This window comes from Amblyomma mixtum, chromosome 4, assembly GCF_055824585.1.
Source record: "Amblyomma mixtum isolate Tamu chromosome 4, ASM5582458v1, whole genome shotgun sequence".
NCBI lineage: Eukaryota > Metazoa > Arthropoda > Arachnida > Ixodida > Ixodidae > Amblyomma > Amblyomma mixtum.
Window position 1 is genome coordinate 99078994 of NC_143015.1, and position 14481 is coordinate 99093474.

A 14481-nucleotide genomic window follows, 5' to 3' on the forward strand; every position below is an offset into this window, starting at 1 on the left:
GGGCCGTCAAGCGCGCGGTTCGACAGCCATTTTGAGTCTCCTTCGTCATGTTCTGTGGCAGAGGCTGGAGCTGCACCGCGTGGCGCCAGTCGTCTGGAACCGTCTTCCTTTCCACTGCATGCGCTTTGTAGGCAATGTGCAGGCGGTTTAAGGGGCTTTTGGCGGCTGAGGATTTGTTCAACCGCAGGTAGTGATTGTGGAAGTGCGCCTCGCGTAGCTCCTCAAAAGTTTTGGTCATCGATGAGCCGTTGATTGGACGTCGTGATGGGGACGTCGAGGGTGCGCTCTGCAATTTTGCAGTGGATCGCCTCTAGTGCGTTCTTGTCACATTTCTGCAAGTGGAGATAAAGTGCCGTATTAGTCACAGACGAACTGTGGCCACAAGACGTTTAGGTAGATCAGACGATAGGAGAATTTCCTAATTCGGTCCGGCAACACTGGTCGCCGGTGTCGTCCGCCATTAGCTTGGCGACGGCTCCCGCTGCTACGCTGCTTTGACAGCCTCCGCGTTCTCCCTTGCTTTACTGAGCCCATTTGGACAGTGTAACTATCCTTCCTTAGCAATGTCGTGGACCAGAAGCCTCTCTAATATTCCGAAGAGCCTGACCACCGACAGAATACAAGCTTACAGCGCTTCAAGGAGCCTCGGCAAGCGGAACGATGACCGCAGCCACAAGTTTGTCGCCGAAAGCTACATTCAGTGCGATTCCATCGAAACGTCATCATTCACTACACGGTAAGCTGCCATATTGTGCGACTGTGTTTTTATTGTTTTCCAGCGCTCTTTGCTATATAAATGATCATTGTGTTCTCTAAACTGTCATACAAACTCTCATTCTTTATGGGGCTGCACCGGAGAGCAGGCATGGCTAGTTAAACCGAGTGCCTGCTATTTTTTCACTTCGTTCGTGCTGTAAGGAATGTTAGTTACTTTGATCGTCTTTTTTTATTTTGCAGTGACTGCACATTCGTGCGTGTGCCCGCTCGATGCTTTAGAAGCCAGAAGAAGACTGCATCGCATTATCAAGTCAGTGCTGTGATAACGCAAGACGGCTTCATCGAAGGCTGCACATGTGAGTGCGCTGCTCGGGAGAACGGTGCGTGATATCACGCTCTGGCATTGCTGAAGTCTATTGTGCTACTAAAGGAGCAAGGATACGAAGAACTGCCGCCTGAGTTGTCTTGCACGGAACTGCCGCAGAAGTGGAGGCGACCGCGTGGAGACAAGATATCGTGGAGCGCAGTAGACGAAGTAGATTGGAGATCCGTACGGCCCGATGGTCTGGAGTGTGCCGCGGCTTCTCGAATTTACGAAGCGCGCAAAAAACCCAGGCTTGCAGGGGATGTCAAAAAGGCTGCTCTGAAATTCGGACGAGACCTCTTAGCACTGGAACCAACCCCATTTTCATAGCACTTGCAGGCAATGACAGTGAAAACAGCAAATTCTTCCTATAGAGAAACTTGCGAAGGGAGTGTGTTATGGTGCCGAAAGCCATTAATGCCTCACCATTTCTCAAGCCATGTTAGTCCAGACATCAAGTTGGGTTCCACAGTGAGAGGCGCCGACTCTGTTCCACCAGAACCAGCTATAGTCCGTTCAACATCAGTGTAAGTGGCTTCAGCTCAACACCTGCCACCACCACAGAAAGCCATAATTGGGGTAAATACACATGTCGCATTTGAATAATTTATGGTAAGAAGAATGTGGCTAGTATGTCCAAAAAATGTCCACAGCTGCAGCTTTGAGTTTTATTTTCTTAAGTGCATATAACATACGTGCGTATAACGCAGGATGGTGTATTAATATGTTAAAGTGATGAATGTAGCTATTTATTCTGCGTAAACATATGTGCACATATATTTCAACCATCATGCACAGCAAATTGTTGTTGCTCTCAAATACAAATCTGCCAGTCGAAGCAGAGCTGCTGCTGGAGTCTACCTGGTTTTACCTAAGCAAGCATATTATTCTGTTTTTTTTTTGCAGTCACTAACTCTCACCATCACCGAGGCTCTTCAACTGGAGAAAAGTACCCGTGGGCAAAATAAGAGTGCTGCATGGAAGGCAGTCCGCCGTCAACGGCTGACCGCATCCAACTTTGGTGCAGTTATGAAGCGGGAGAACTCGACAGTGAAGGGGCTCAAGAACTTGACTGCCGAGAGGGACCTGTCACGAGTTAGTGCAATCCAGTAAGCACCATTTTTACATGTAAAAATAGTCTTGTGCTCAGACTAATCCTTGCATGCACTGCTTTTAAAATGCATCAATCTTTTAGGATGACCTGTTGCAGTGTGTTACATTTTATGACGCCTTTTTCTGGTATGGACACAAGCCGGGACATTGACTCTGTAGTAACGGTTTGGTTTATGGGGTTTAACATCCCAAAGTGACTCAGCCTATGAAGAGGCCTGTAGTAATGCATCACATAATCGCAGGAAGAGGGCAGTCAGGGCTAGTTGATGTGCCATAAAACCTTTAGCAGCGCTGTGAACAAACACTGGTAGCATAAAAGCATGCAAAAGTAACGAAAAGTTCAGTGCATGAAATAAAACTCTTTATGAATATTTAGTGCTCCCTGCTTTTGTACATTCTTATTCAAACTTGGACATGAAAAAAATATTTCTTCCATCCATGCACAGGTTATTTCGTCATAAGTGTTCATGCCGTCTTGTTACAAACTCGGTTCATTTTGACAGACACACATTCGAAGGCACTTCGATACAACAGCTTCACTCTGGTGCAACAAAGTTTAATACAATTATAAGATAGCTAATATTGTTCGGCATGGGTTACTTAATGATCATATTCCCGCTTTCACTGGCAGCCTTTCTGTGTGAACTGGAGATATTGCTTTTCAGTGCAGTGTGGATGACTATTTTTGGTATCTTCATTTCAGGTACGGCATTTCAAATGAGCAGCAAGCCATACGCCGATATGTGACGACAATGCAGGCACTGCAGCACGATGTGCAGACTTATTTGTGTGGATTTGCTGTAAGTCCAGCTTGCCCATGGCTGGGAGCCTCACCAGATAGGATAGTCTGGTACCCAGAAGAAGGCAGCCATGGAATTGTTGAGGTCAAATGTCCTTACTCAATGAAGGATATAGATTTCTCGAACCTAGAAGGGTCATGCCTTGTGAAGGACGTGACCGGAGGCATCAGGCTTCATCGCCAAGATTTTCATTACTATCAAGTTCTTGGCCAAATGGCACTAACTGGCCTCATATGGGCAGACTTTGTTGTCTATTCACCACATTTCATTGTCATCGAAAGGATAACGTTCGATAAAACTGCTTGGCAGCTATGTAAAAACAAGCTAGACAAATTTTACTTTGACAAACTTCTCCCATTTTTGGCAGAGCAATAAACTACAGGTCATCAAAGGCCGTGGAAAATGATAACACAACTGCTTCACTGTCTATTACATTTCGACATGAAACATATACAAATTATATTAATGTGTTTTATTCATAGCCTTAGTCGTTTTGGGACGTTAAACCCCATAAACCAACCAACCCTTTATTCAGATAGCGAGGTCTTGGATGCAAGGGCAGATGTGCTGTGCCTGATGGAGTCCAGGCATTCTATACATTGAATAGAGCATGCAGCATAATAAAACATCGTACAGTAACATCGCTCATACATTTGCAAAGAAGGGAAGAAAATGCATACATCTACAGCGATGAAAATACCACCAATTAGTGCGCATGCATTATTCACTATCGTTGCACCCTATAAGCGGGCTCTGGAGATTGGTCAGAAATGCACAAACAGCCCACATTTCATTGATGACAGGCGCTATGGTCAGTGGAACCGGCCTGTCGAAGATGTGGAATGCTTTGGTGCGCTGAATACGCCTCTCAACATGAATGCTTAATTTTGCAATTTCTTGTGTTCCGGTTACTTCTTCTGCTGTGAAAAAGTCTCTCCGTAAAAATGGAGGATTATTCAGTGCGACACCAATCTTACTAAGGAGGTCATCTATATTAAATCCCATGTCAGCCACGACTGTGTCTCCAGGCTGAAGCTCGAGCTTCAGAAATCCACATTTCTGCACCAAGTCCTTGTCGGAAATCGACCCGGGAAATTGTCTCGACAAGAAAGTGATCGTCCCATCTGGTGCTATAGCTCTGTTGCATCTATGATTACTCTAGTACTTAAGTACCCCTGTGTGGTAAACACAGCTGGCATTGACTCATTTACTTCTTCTCTAGACATCCAGAGGTTAAGCTGGCCTATCTGCAAGTACATGAAGCTAATGCAGGTCGCGCACAACCTAGATACTGTTGCCAGTGAAATCCTAAACCTGTAGGCCAGGTCTTTTTCGAGCAGACCAAGACGAAGCCCCACGAGCACTAAGAACAGCTGTTCCTTGGCAGGCAGCAAATGGGGCCTTCCAGCATTGTTAGTGCCCTCCTTATAGCTCCTTGACCAGGCCTTAACATTTTCGCAGTTCTACCCTGGATCAAGGAAATCATAAAAGCTTATGAAAGCCTCATAGCTTGGAAGGCCCGTGTAGAATGCTATGTATTCAGGGCTGTCTTTAAAACATTCAATGGAAAATTTTCGACTCAGTCGTTTTTCAAGCTGCACATTTTTAGCTTCTACAAGCTCACCTTCACGTTGCACCCTGTAGAAAGAGGCTTTTGCTCAGGTCAGTTCCTCTGCCTGGCCCTTAAGCTTTGCCTCAAGGGTTTCAATATGTGCCATCAGAGCTTCAACTTTTTGCTTGAGGTCCGCCATTTCCCGCGAGCACACACCATCGCACGCAGGGTCGTCACCGATGCTGCTCGATGAGCTGGCCTCGGCAGGAATGCTCCCGTCGCCCATTTCCGCCGCCTCCGGTGGCTCGGTGACAACATCGGTGGGCGGCACAAGGCCGGATGTAGCGGCACTAGCACTTATGGTGGCAGAGTTTATGCTGCATGAATGCCTGTTTCGAGGTTTTAAGGCGAAAGCCTTTAATGCCTCATACTGTCGTTAGCAGACGCGTCGGCAGCCGTGTCGACAGACGCGTCGGCAGATTCGTGCGCCTTTCGGCGTCGCTGCTTAAAAGGCTCAAGGTTCCAGCATGAATAAAGGCGCATCTAGTGAATGCATGGGCTTTATAAATAAAATAAAACGAGTAAAGCCAAGAAAAAGAAAATAAAAAATAAAAATGAAATAAACACCAAATAAAAAGATGTGAAAATAAAAACAATAAAATTAAGAAAAGGAGCAAAAATAAATAAAAAACAATATGAAAAATAAAAAGTAAATAAAAACAAACAGTGGCCAGGAAACGCTTTCGCCTTGCAGCACTTCAGAGAGCCAAAGTGCCCCCTGAATTTTCTCTTTCAGTCGTCACAATATAATATCAACTTATGCTTAGATGGTAATACTCTTCTCGGCGGAGGCTTCGGCGCAGAGAAGGCAAAAACAGTCGGCACAGCATCTTGTCTGAGAAAACGCCGATTCCCCGCTACGTTTCGAAGATAGCAGTCTTCCACGAAATGCCTAGAACACATTTTGGTGAATTTTGTGACCTTGAAAAACTTCCCCTCGTCACGTTTAATGGCAATCAGCCACCTCTTCTTCCAATAAGCGTCCCGTGGGAAGGAATAGAAGGACACCTACAACAAAAGAAGTAGACGCAAAGTGACGCACGAACTAAGTGCATGAATGAGAAAAGGTTGATAATGAGTGTACTTGCCTTCGAGCCGTTTTCGTCGAGCACTCTTCTTTGCTTGCACAGTGGCACACAGCAGTGAACGGGCATGATGCGGGTAATTCTCAACACAGCGGTTGTGAAACGCGGGGAAAGCGGGCGATTCCTCACGGACGGCGTCGCGTCTGCGTGCGTGCACAGATGCTACCGGAGTGGCTCGCCAAGCTAATGGCGGCAGCTAAGGCTTCGAGTTGCACTCGATAGATGGCGCTGAATTAGGAAACTCTCCTATTTTGCGCTGATCGGCAAACCTATAAACGCACCCACGACCAGGAGCATGATCCCTACCCTCTAGGTACCAGAGGAACTCCACAGGGAGCAGTCCTCTCTCCCCTCCTCTTTAATTTCGCCATGGTTCACCTTCCCGCACTGCTTGATGATGTCCAATGCATCAGGTATGCCCTGCATACCGAATACATCACGCTCTGGGCAACACATGGTTCGTTGCGACAGATCGAGGACAACCAGCAACAAGCGGCGACTATCGTGGACGTATACGCTCTCCTCTGTGGCCTGGAATGCTCCGAGACCAAATCAGACTTAGTGCACCTTAGGCCAAACCCGCAGTGCCTCCCTTGCTAGCGGCCCTATCCCTGAACACGATGAGGTAGAAGTGTAGGGACTCTTTATTCACCGCAACCTCAAGATCGATACAACCCTGCAGAATCTCCCCAAGATTGGAGATCAGATGGGCCGTATTGTCCGCCGGGTATCTAACAAACGATGGGGGGAGGGGGGGGGGTGGTATGGAGGTTACGATGAAAACACTCCCTGAGGCTGGCGAATGCATTTCTAACCAGTCGGATACGACTAGGGTGGCCGAGCCACGCTTTACACTGCTTTGTAGAGGCAACTAGGAAAGAGTGATTTATTGGTTTTGAATTAGTTTTTTGCACAACCTTGCGTATGTCGTCATTCTTCGTGGCACCGCCCACCTGATCAGACGTCTCCATCCTGGCGGCACTCGATACACAGGACGCTGTCGTAAGTACAAAGTGGGAGGCGGGGCCTTCTAACGAACTTCGCCGAGCTGAACGGCGTGAATAGGGAGCTCGAGCGTGCTCACCGCGGTGGCTCACTTGTCAAGGCGCTCGTTTACTGAGCCCGGGTACCCGGGTTCGAACCCGACTGCGGCAGCGGCGTTTCGATGGAGTCGAAACGCAGGAGGCACCCGTGTGCTGTACGATGTCAGTGCACATTAAAGATCCCCAGGTGGTCGAAATTATTCCGGATTAGTAGTAGTAGGAGTAGAACGCTTATTATGCACAGTAATAAATGTTCAAGGGTCTTGAGAGGTGGTTGGAGTACTTAGTTCAGAATCCCTGCGGCTGTCGCTGCCGCCAGGGCCTGACGATCCAGCTGGCGTCAATCTTGCAGGTCCCAGCTGGACATAGAGCCTCCCACTGTTCCTTTGTACTAATGTTTTCAGGTGAGGTGACCTCCACCACGGCATATCTTTCTCTCTTTCTTCTTGCTCACCCACCCCGGCGTGGTTCAGGTGTCCACCTAGATATGTGAGACTGATACTGCCATTTACTTTCCTCAAAAAACCAATTATAATGCAGTTCAGCTCGAGCACTATTTTGCACGAAATTCCGCGCTAAGCCATGGTAAACTGTACGCAGAATTTTTAGAGCGCAGCTCTTTGGTGCCGGTTTCACCGCTTCGCGGCGTCGTCATCGCCGTTGCCCGCCACTGTCGCCGTTGTCCGTTGTAACCAGTAAAGGACTCCTTAGTCCCGCTTTAAGCTGCGAAACCAATGGAGTGGAAGCTTGGAAAGGAGAGCGCAAAAATGGGTAAATTTGTATTAAAATATCATTATTAGATTATTAAATTAAATTCATAAATAATAAAGTATTAAATTATGAGGTGTTGTCTTTGACTCTCACTTAAGCATTGTACCCCATGTTAATCATTTGGAAACGGAAATTCTTGCATGTACCACGAAGCTCCTGAATTGGTTCCATTTCCATTTTCGTGTTTCTCTTCTCTATGCGCCAAATTTATCATCAGGTTATTCTTCCTACAATTATCTATGCCGCCCCAGCTTGGTGGTTTCATTGGCTACTTTCCCATCTAAGAGATCACGTTTTATCGCTTCAACGAACCCCCTTCTGGCTCTTACTGGTGCCTATAATAATACGCGAACCACTGCTCTTCATGTTCTTCCAAACGCTCTTCCTTTGCGTATTTATCTAGACCGGTTAGGCGCAGAGTTTATTCTTTTCACGTTACGACAATCCGTAGAATACGGACATGCCTTTTATGACCTTTCTCAAATTCAACCTTCATTTAATCCCTGCCCTGACCATCCCTCAATGAAATTCAAATTTTCTTTTGTTCAACTTAGCTCTCAGAAAGCGGCGTTCTTTTCTTGTCAACGCGCCCTGCATATTTACACTGATGGGTCTTTCACTCCTAGCTCAGGTGGTGCTGCTTTTGTTGTCCTTAGCTCAACACAAAATATTGTATACGTTCATCGCCTGTCTTTAGAACCACCCTCTAGCGCCTATGCAGCTGAGCTTGCAGCCTTTCATTTTGCTGTTGCTTATGCTATTCGTAACCCTTCCTCTACGCCTGTTCAATTTTACACCGATTCTCTATCTCTGCTTTCTGCCCTGTCTTCAGTTGCTTCTTATAATCCGACTATTATTGCCATTAAGAAAGATCTCTATCGTTCGTCTCCTCTCGCCCCATTTCTTTTATTTCATATCCGGGGTCATTCCGGAATTTTCGGCAATGAGTTAGCTGACCAAGCTGCAGGTTGTGCCGGGCAGTTTGACAATTTACATATTTCTACCCTTTCACGTTGTTGAGTGCGTTGCCATATGCAACGTTCTTCACTTCTTTTATGGAACATATTTGGCGCGAGAACAATGGGGGCACTAAATTATTCAGTTGGATCCCTGATACATTTAATATTCCCCTTATTCATCTACCCAGGAATCCTCTTATTACTTTAGTTGCTGGGTATGGTAGATTGCCGTTCTGTTTTCAAAAAGTTGGCCTGTCTCCGTCTTCAACTTGCTCTTCCGGGATGTTATGTGAAGACCTCCGTCACTACTTCCGGGATTGTTCCGTTACTGCTTCTTGAGTTTCTCGCTTAAAATCTCTTTGCTCCTCGGACATCACACCATCTGTTCACCCCCACCTTCTCCGAAACCATGCTGCTTCTGCTCTTCTCCTTCAAATGTTCTAATCATTGTGTCACACCACACTACCATCTCGTTCCCCCCCTCCCCCGCAACATGCACCCAGAACATCACAGGGAAAGACGGGAGAAGTGGGCGGAGGCGCTGGTTAAAAGGGCCGGGAACTTCAGGGCAAATGAGGTTGCCTACGTGGACGCAGCGAGTGGCAGGTCGGGGGCGGCGGTCGCCTCAGTAGTCGACGGCCGAGGTGCACCAGTCACCGCCGCCTCCATTAGGAGTAGAAACATAGATACGACCGAGGAGGTCGCAATAGCGCTTGCTTGCGCCGGTACCAAGGCTACTTTGATTCTTAGTGACAGCAAAACAGCAATCTGCAACATCGGAAAGGGCAGGGTCTCGCCAGAAACGGCTCGAATTCTGTCCGTAGCCAAAATTGATCGCAAGATCACTTTAATTTGGGTCCCAGCACACACATCCGTCCCCGGTAACGAGGCGGCCCACGTGTAAGCCCGAGATCTCTACTTCCGGGTAACTGTAGAGCCACCCGACCCCCAGGGGATGGACGAACGTTTGCAAACATACGCGGAAATCGCCGTGCACTACAGGTTAGGCAGGCGTCTAATGCCACCACCAGATCCAAACTTAACCAATACAGAGGCCATCGCCTTGCGACGATTACAGGCCGGAAATTTCGTTAACCCCGTCTGGTTATTTCAAACCACGCTAGACGATAAAAAAGGTGACAAATGTAAGACCTGCGGAGCGAGGGGGACCCTCGATCATATAATCTGGCAATGCCCTGGATCCCCGGGTGCTGAGGACAATATTAAGAGTAGAGAAGCCTGGGAGGCCCTTCTGCGAAGCGAGGTCCCCGCCGACCAGAAACGAGCTGTCCGCCTGGCGGCTAAAGCCGCGAAGAGACGATGTATCTTCGCCAGTCTTTAGTCGCGGAGGTCCCGTCCCCCGTCCCCTAGGCCTGCGTGCCAGGGACGGGTAGTAGGGGGCCTCCTACATCGGTGGAAACAAAAGTTGTTATCAATCAATCATCTCCTTCAAATGGGTCACCTCATAAGTAGCTCAATTCCTAATTATTCACGCTGATTTCTCTCTTTCCTTTAATTTGCCTTCTGCGCATTGTTTTGACTTGTTCTGTTATTATGACTATGCTCTGGCTTTGGTTTTCTCTATTTTTATTATTATTATTTATTCCGTGGACTGCATGCTGTGTGGAGTACATTTTTTGCATTGTCGTACGGGACAGTAACAATCCGACCTACTCTTATACATCAATGCACCCACTAATATTCACTAATCCACCGTTAATCCACCGTAATCTATATTAATACTCCGAAATTTATTGCGGTCGGTCAACTTCTGATATCCAGCGGTGAGCCAGCTTCGAAATGGTATCGAATTTTCTTTACGAATTGGGGAAATCAAAAGTGCATTAACATCTTGTCGCAGCGCAGTTAGTCGGCCCAATATTGGAAACGTATTGGTAAAGGATGTTCCTACGAAGGACCAATGTAAAAGCATCTGTTTCCAATATGGGGTCAATTACCTGAGCTGGTTCGGATATGCATGCTGGTCGTGACTCCATAACGTACAACATTCTTCAAAACCACATGGCTATGGACACCCTGTTCTTTGGCTCTGCTGAAGGGCGGAAAAGCAGAAGCAACTCCAGCTTACTTAGACATCACTTTCTTTTGTGAGCCAACTGTGGAATATTATAACATTTTCGGATAAGAGTTAATGAAGAATACCTTAGTAATCTACTATTCGCTGATGACATTGCCTTGCTAAGTCACTCAGGAGATGAACTGCAAAACATGATCAGTGGATCCCGCATTTGCTGCGGTCCAGATGACGCCACGTGTGTCCGGGCGATCCCCGGCTCTCTGAGTATGTTCTGCCCTGAGCGTCGATGGTTCGCCATTACTTTGCGTTCTCTCGAGCTCCTCCACGTGCGCTGCCATTGCATGCATCTCGATTTGATTCGCAGAGCGGATGTTTAGCACCTCATCTCCCATCAAACTGCCTGCTTCGTACCGTCGGCAGTGCAGTATGTCACGGCACGTCTGATGGAAGAGGTCCCACGGCGGTATTCGCGGCCCTGTGTTCGGTCAAAAGCAGCACAGATAATCGGCACAATATTATAAATGGATGGATTCGCTCTGGTCCTTTGAAGGACTGGCCTTCGCCAGTACATTACCAATACTGGTCTGATAAGCTGTGCTGCTGGGGGTGGAAATCACTGAGTCTTTTATTTTTCTTAGCTCTGGATTGGACGCGACTGGTGTTGACAGGCTATGAGAAGCACGGTCATATCCATGCATCGCATCCCAACACGACGTGAGACACCGCGGCAGAAGGCCATTTATGCCGGAATACTGAACGGCATAGTTAGCATGAGGCTATCTGACGATTGTGTGTGATTATAAGTCTTGGCATTGAAAAAAGTGCCACCAGAGAATTTGTCCTTCATACTTCTTTCACGAAGCCTGGAACGTATGAAGGTATAGTATGTACCCCTTTGCCAAAAGTAACCGAGCAGCAGGTTTCTGCTTCTCAACCGTATAATGGAGCCGTTACACCTGCCATAAAGACCGAAAGGTTTCGAAACGTGAGGAGAAGGCTTCACCTTACTTTAGAAAGATTCAGACCTTAAGGGCTGCCATAAGTGCTTCACCACGCTGCTAAAGAACAAACCAGCTGTTCCCGGTTACTTTTGGCTGAGACGGCACTTAGCAACACTTAAAGGTTAGCGTTGCCGACGCGCAAGAAAGGCCGAGGCAGCAGTGCGTAGCAGTCGTGTGGCACTGCGCTCGTCGATAGTAAGGCTCGCACGCCATCTACAAAACGAATTGGGACGTACAGGTAGTGGCGATATGAAAGGGAACACAGGAGCCCGTTGCTTCCGCGCTCCGCGAAGCACTGCCGCCGACAGCCAGAGAGCATGGGCGAGGCCGGGCGCATGCGCGGTAAGAACAGCCGCCTTTGTCTCTTGCGCATGCACCTATGCCACCGATTCTCGCCGGATCTCAGCGGCACCGCTTCGCGAAGTGCGGAGGCCACGTGCTCCCGTGTTCCCTTTCATACTGGCGTTACCTGTATTTTGGCCTCGCATAATGGGGGACGTGGCACCCTTTGCATCCCTGTTGTAGCACGTGGTCCTGCGCACGTCCAGCTTCGAGCAAACAGACGCAGCAGAGAACTCGGCTGAAAAGTCCACGGGACGCTTCAACAATGCGGCTTTTAAACTCATTGCGCTAGTGATCGTGAATTTAGGAAGTACCCCAAGTATACACTTTAACAATCTTACCACGCAGCTCTCATTGCATCCTGTACTACGCGTTTTGCATGGCAGCCTTACCGAGAGAACACAGAAGGGATAGAAATTTTAGGATTCAGGTATGAGGCTCGGGTACTGAGCATGCGTACACGAAAACGTATCCCGGCCCGTGGGAAAACGTTTCGATGGAGGCGCAGTGCAAAATACACCCGTTTGCCATGCGATTTGAGTGCACGCTAAAGAACTTTTCCTCTTTCTGTTACTGTCTCCTTCATACCTTCTCCCCAGCGCGATTGAGGTGCCCACCGAGGAGTTACGGCGCGTTTGTCTGTAAACATAACTGGTGATGCCAAAACTATGCATTTTCCTGCTTTGTGCGTATATGTATATCTCGGAGAATAATGATCTTTGTAGTTAAGGTTACACTGTAGTGAAGGAACAATGATTAGGATCAGCCCTACGCATGAAAATGAGCTCACAGAGTGCTGCATCACATCCGCCGTTTTATGAACATGCACCGCGTTGTCAGCCGGAGAGACAAAAACTGGCAGTGGTTTAGCTCAGTTATACCAGGATATACATAGCGACAGGTACGGTATCATAGAGTTAATACAACCAACTCTAGAGGGAAAGCTGGCCATTGAGCCCATGCATTTCAGTGGGCAACGCATGAACGCAGCCATCACACAACGGTTTGCGTGTGTTGCCAGCTGTTTTGTCACTTTCTAAATCTGGGCAAAGAACGGAGTTGGAACCTGGCAACGTAGTCCGTGGGAAGATGGCGGTATGCAGAGTAGCTCTCGACTGCTCTAAACTGCTGTAAACAACGGCGAAATCGTCGCGTTTGGATCGTTTTCAGTTGTATGCAGTGTCGCATACCGACTGTAATTTCATATAGGTGGCTTGTGACTTCTGAATTGTTATTTGAAGGCTAGTACCGCGATTGTGACGCGCTGAAGTGTATTCGTCTGTAGAGCGCACGGGATTTTGCATGTCCTCTGTTGTCGAGTGCAAATATACGTCGGAAATTTGCTTTGGCCCCAAAAGGGCGAACACAATTCGCAAAGGAAACGAATGCCCAAGGTAAATGGAGCAACTGCTCTGCCTGGTTTGTTTTGAATGTTCAGCGTTTGGTTATATTAAATGTCGAAGGTTTCTTAGAGTACCACGGGCCTCTCGCGTTTTTTTTTAAATCTTTCTCCTTCGCCGAGGAAGACGGTGTCGTGTTTTTCTGGCGCGACACGAGCTCATAATGGGATTTTTCGTACGCAGGAACGCTCAGAGCTTCATCACAAACGAATGAAACAAGGTGGAGGCAGAAATGCATGAAACGCCACGTACCGCTCGAGAAACCTTCGTTTCGTGTCCAGCATTGTGCGCATTAAATTGTGGGTGCTTGGTTGGTTGTTGTGGTGGGTTTTTGTTATTATTTTGGTGTTAGTGTTTTTAGGTTTACGGCCGTTTTTGCTTCTAATGTGTGACACTGCTTTTTTGCTGAGATATTTTTTATTCCTCTGTTTGGTTTCAAAACCCATTTATGAGAAGCTATAGTGCCGCAAGTACTTTATACGCACGGGATAACAAGGGTCCTGCGATTACATGTATGCTGTCTTGTTTACAAGCCGATTTCCTGCCACTGGCTGTGTTCGGAGCAATAATGCGCTGTCAGATACGCTTGAGCTGAGGATCATAAGTGTGCCTCTTTTCCGTAAAATAAACAGTTGGTAGACTGCGCATGTCCTTCTTGTGCCGTTGTCGTTGCGCGGCCATTCATATCAACAGTGTTACCTTAATTAGCGCATGCATTAGTGATGAAAATCGTACTAAAACGGATTTAAGCAAGAACACCTGCATCCTTTATAAGTATCGCCAACGTGTTCTCTGTCAAGCAGATTGAGGCAATGGCGTTAAGAAAGTCGAATGCCGTGAAAAAGTAAACGGCTGCAAGGTTCATTCGCTTGGTGTCATCCGCCTTTAAAGAGAGTTCCAAGAGCGGGAGATTTTCATTAACACGCCTTACAGTCGACAGTTGTCGTGAAATGTGCATATGTATCTCTTCCCACGTTTACTCACAAATGATGCAAAGTGCCCGATACTTTTGGAGCTTTTGCCATGCATCAACGCACGAAGGTGGCATAGCGGCGAACAATAGTGCGAGTGACTCCTTGTCGTATGCAGCTCCTTGAATTAAGTGCCTTGAAATCAGGTTCGAAAGCAGAAGTTTAAAACCGAAACTCCGAGAGCGTTTATTCAGTTCACTCGTGAACATGTTCGCAATCGTCCGATATTAGAAGAAGTGACCACAATCAGTATGCTAAAGATTAC

The 14481-nt window shown here is 47.4% G+C and overlaps 1 pseudogene; it reads left to right on the plus strand.

Annotated features, from left to right (window-relative positions):
* The first annotated feature begins 264 nt into the window (after positions 1 to 264).
* Positions 265 to 4314, plus strand: LOC149347578 (uncharacterized; annotated as a pseudogene).
* The last annotated feature ends 10167 nt before the right edge of the window (positions 4315 to 14481 follow it).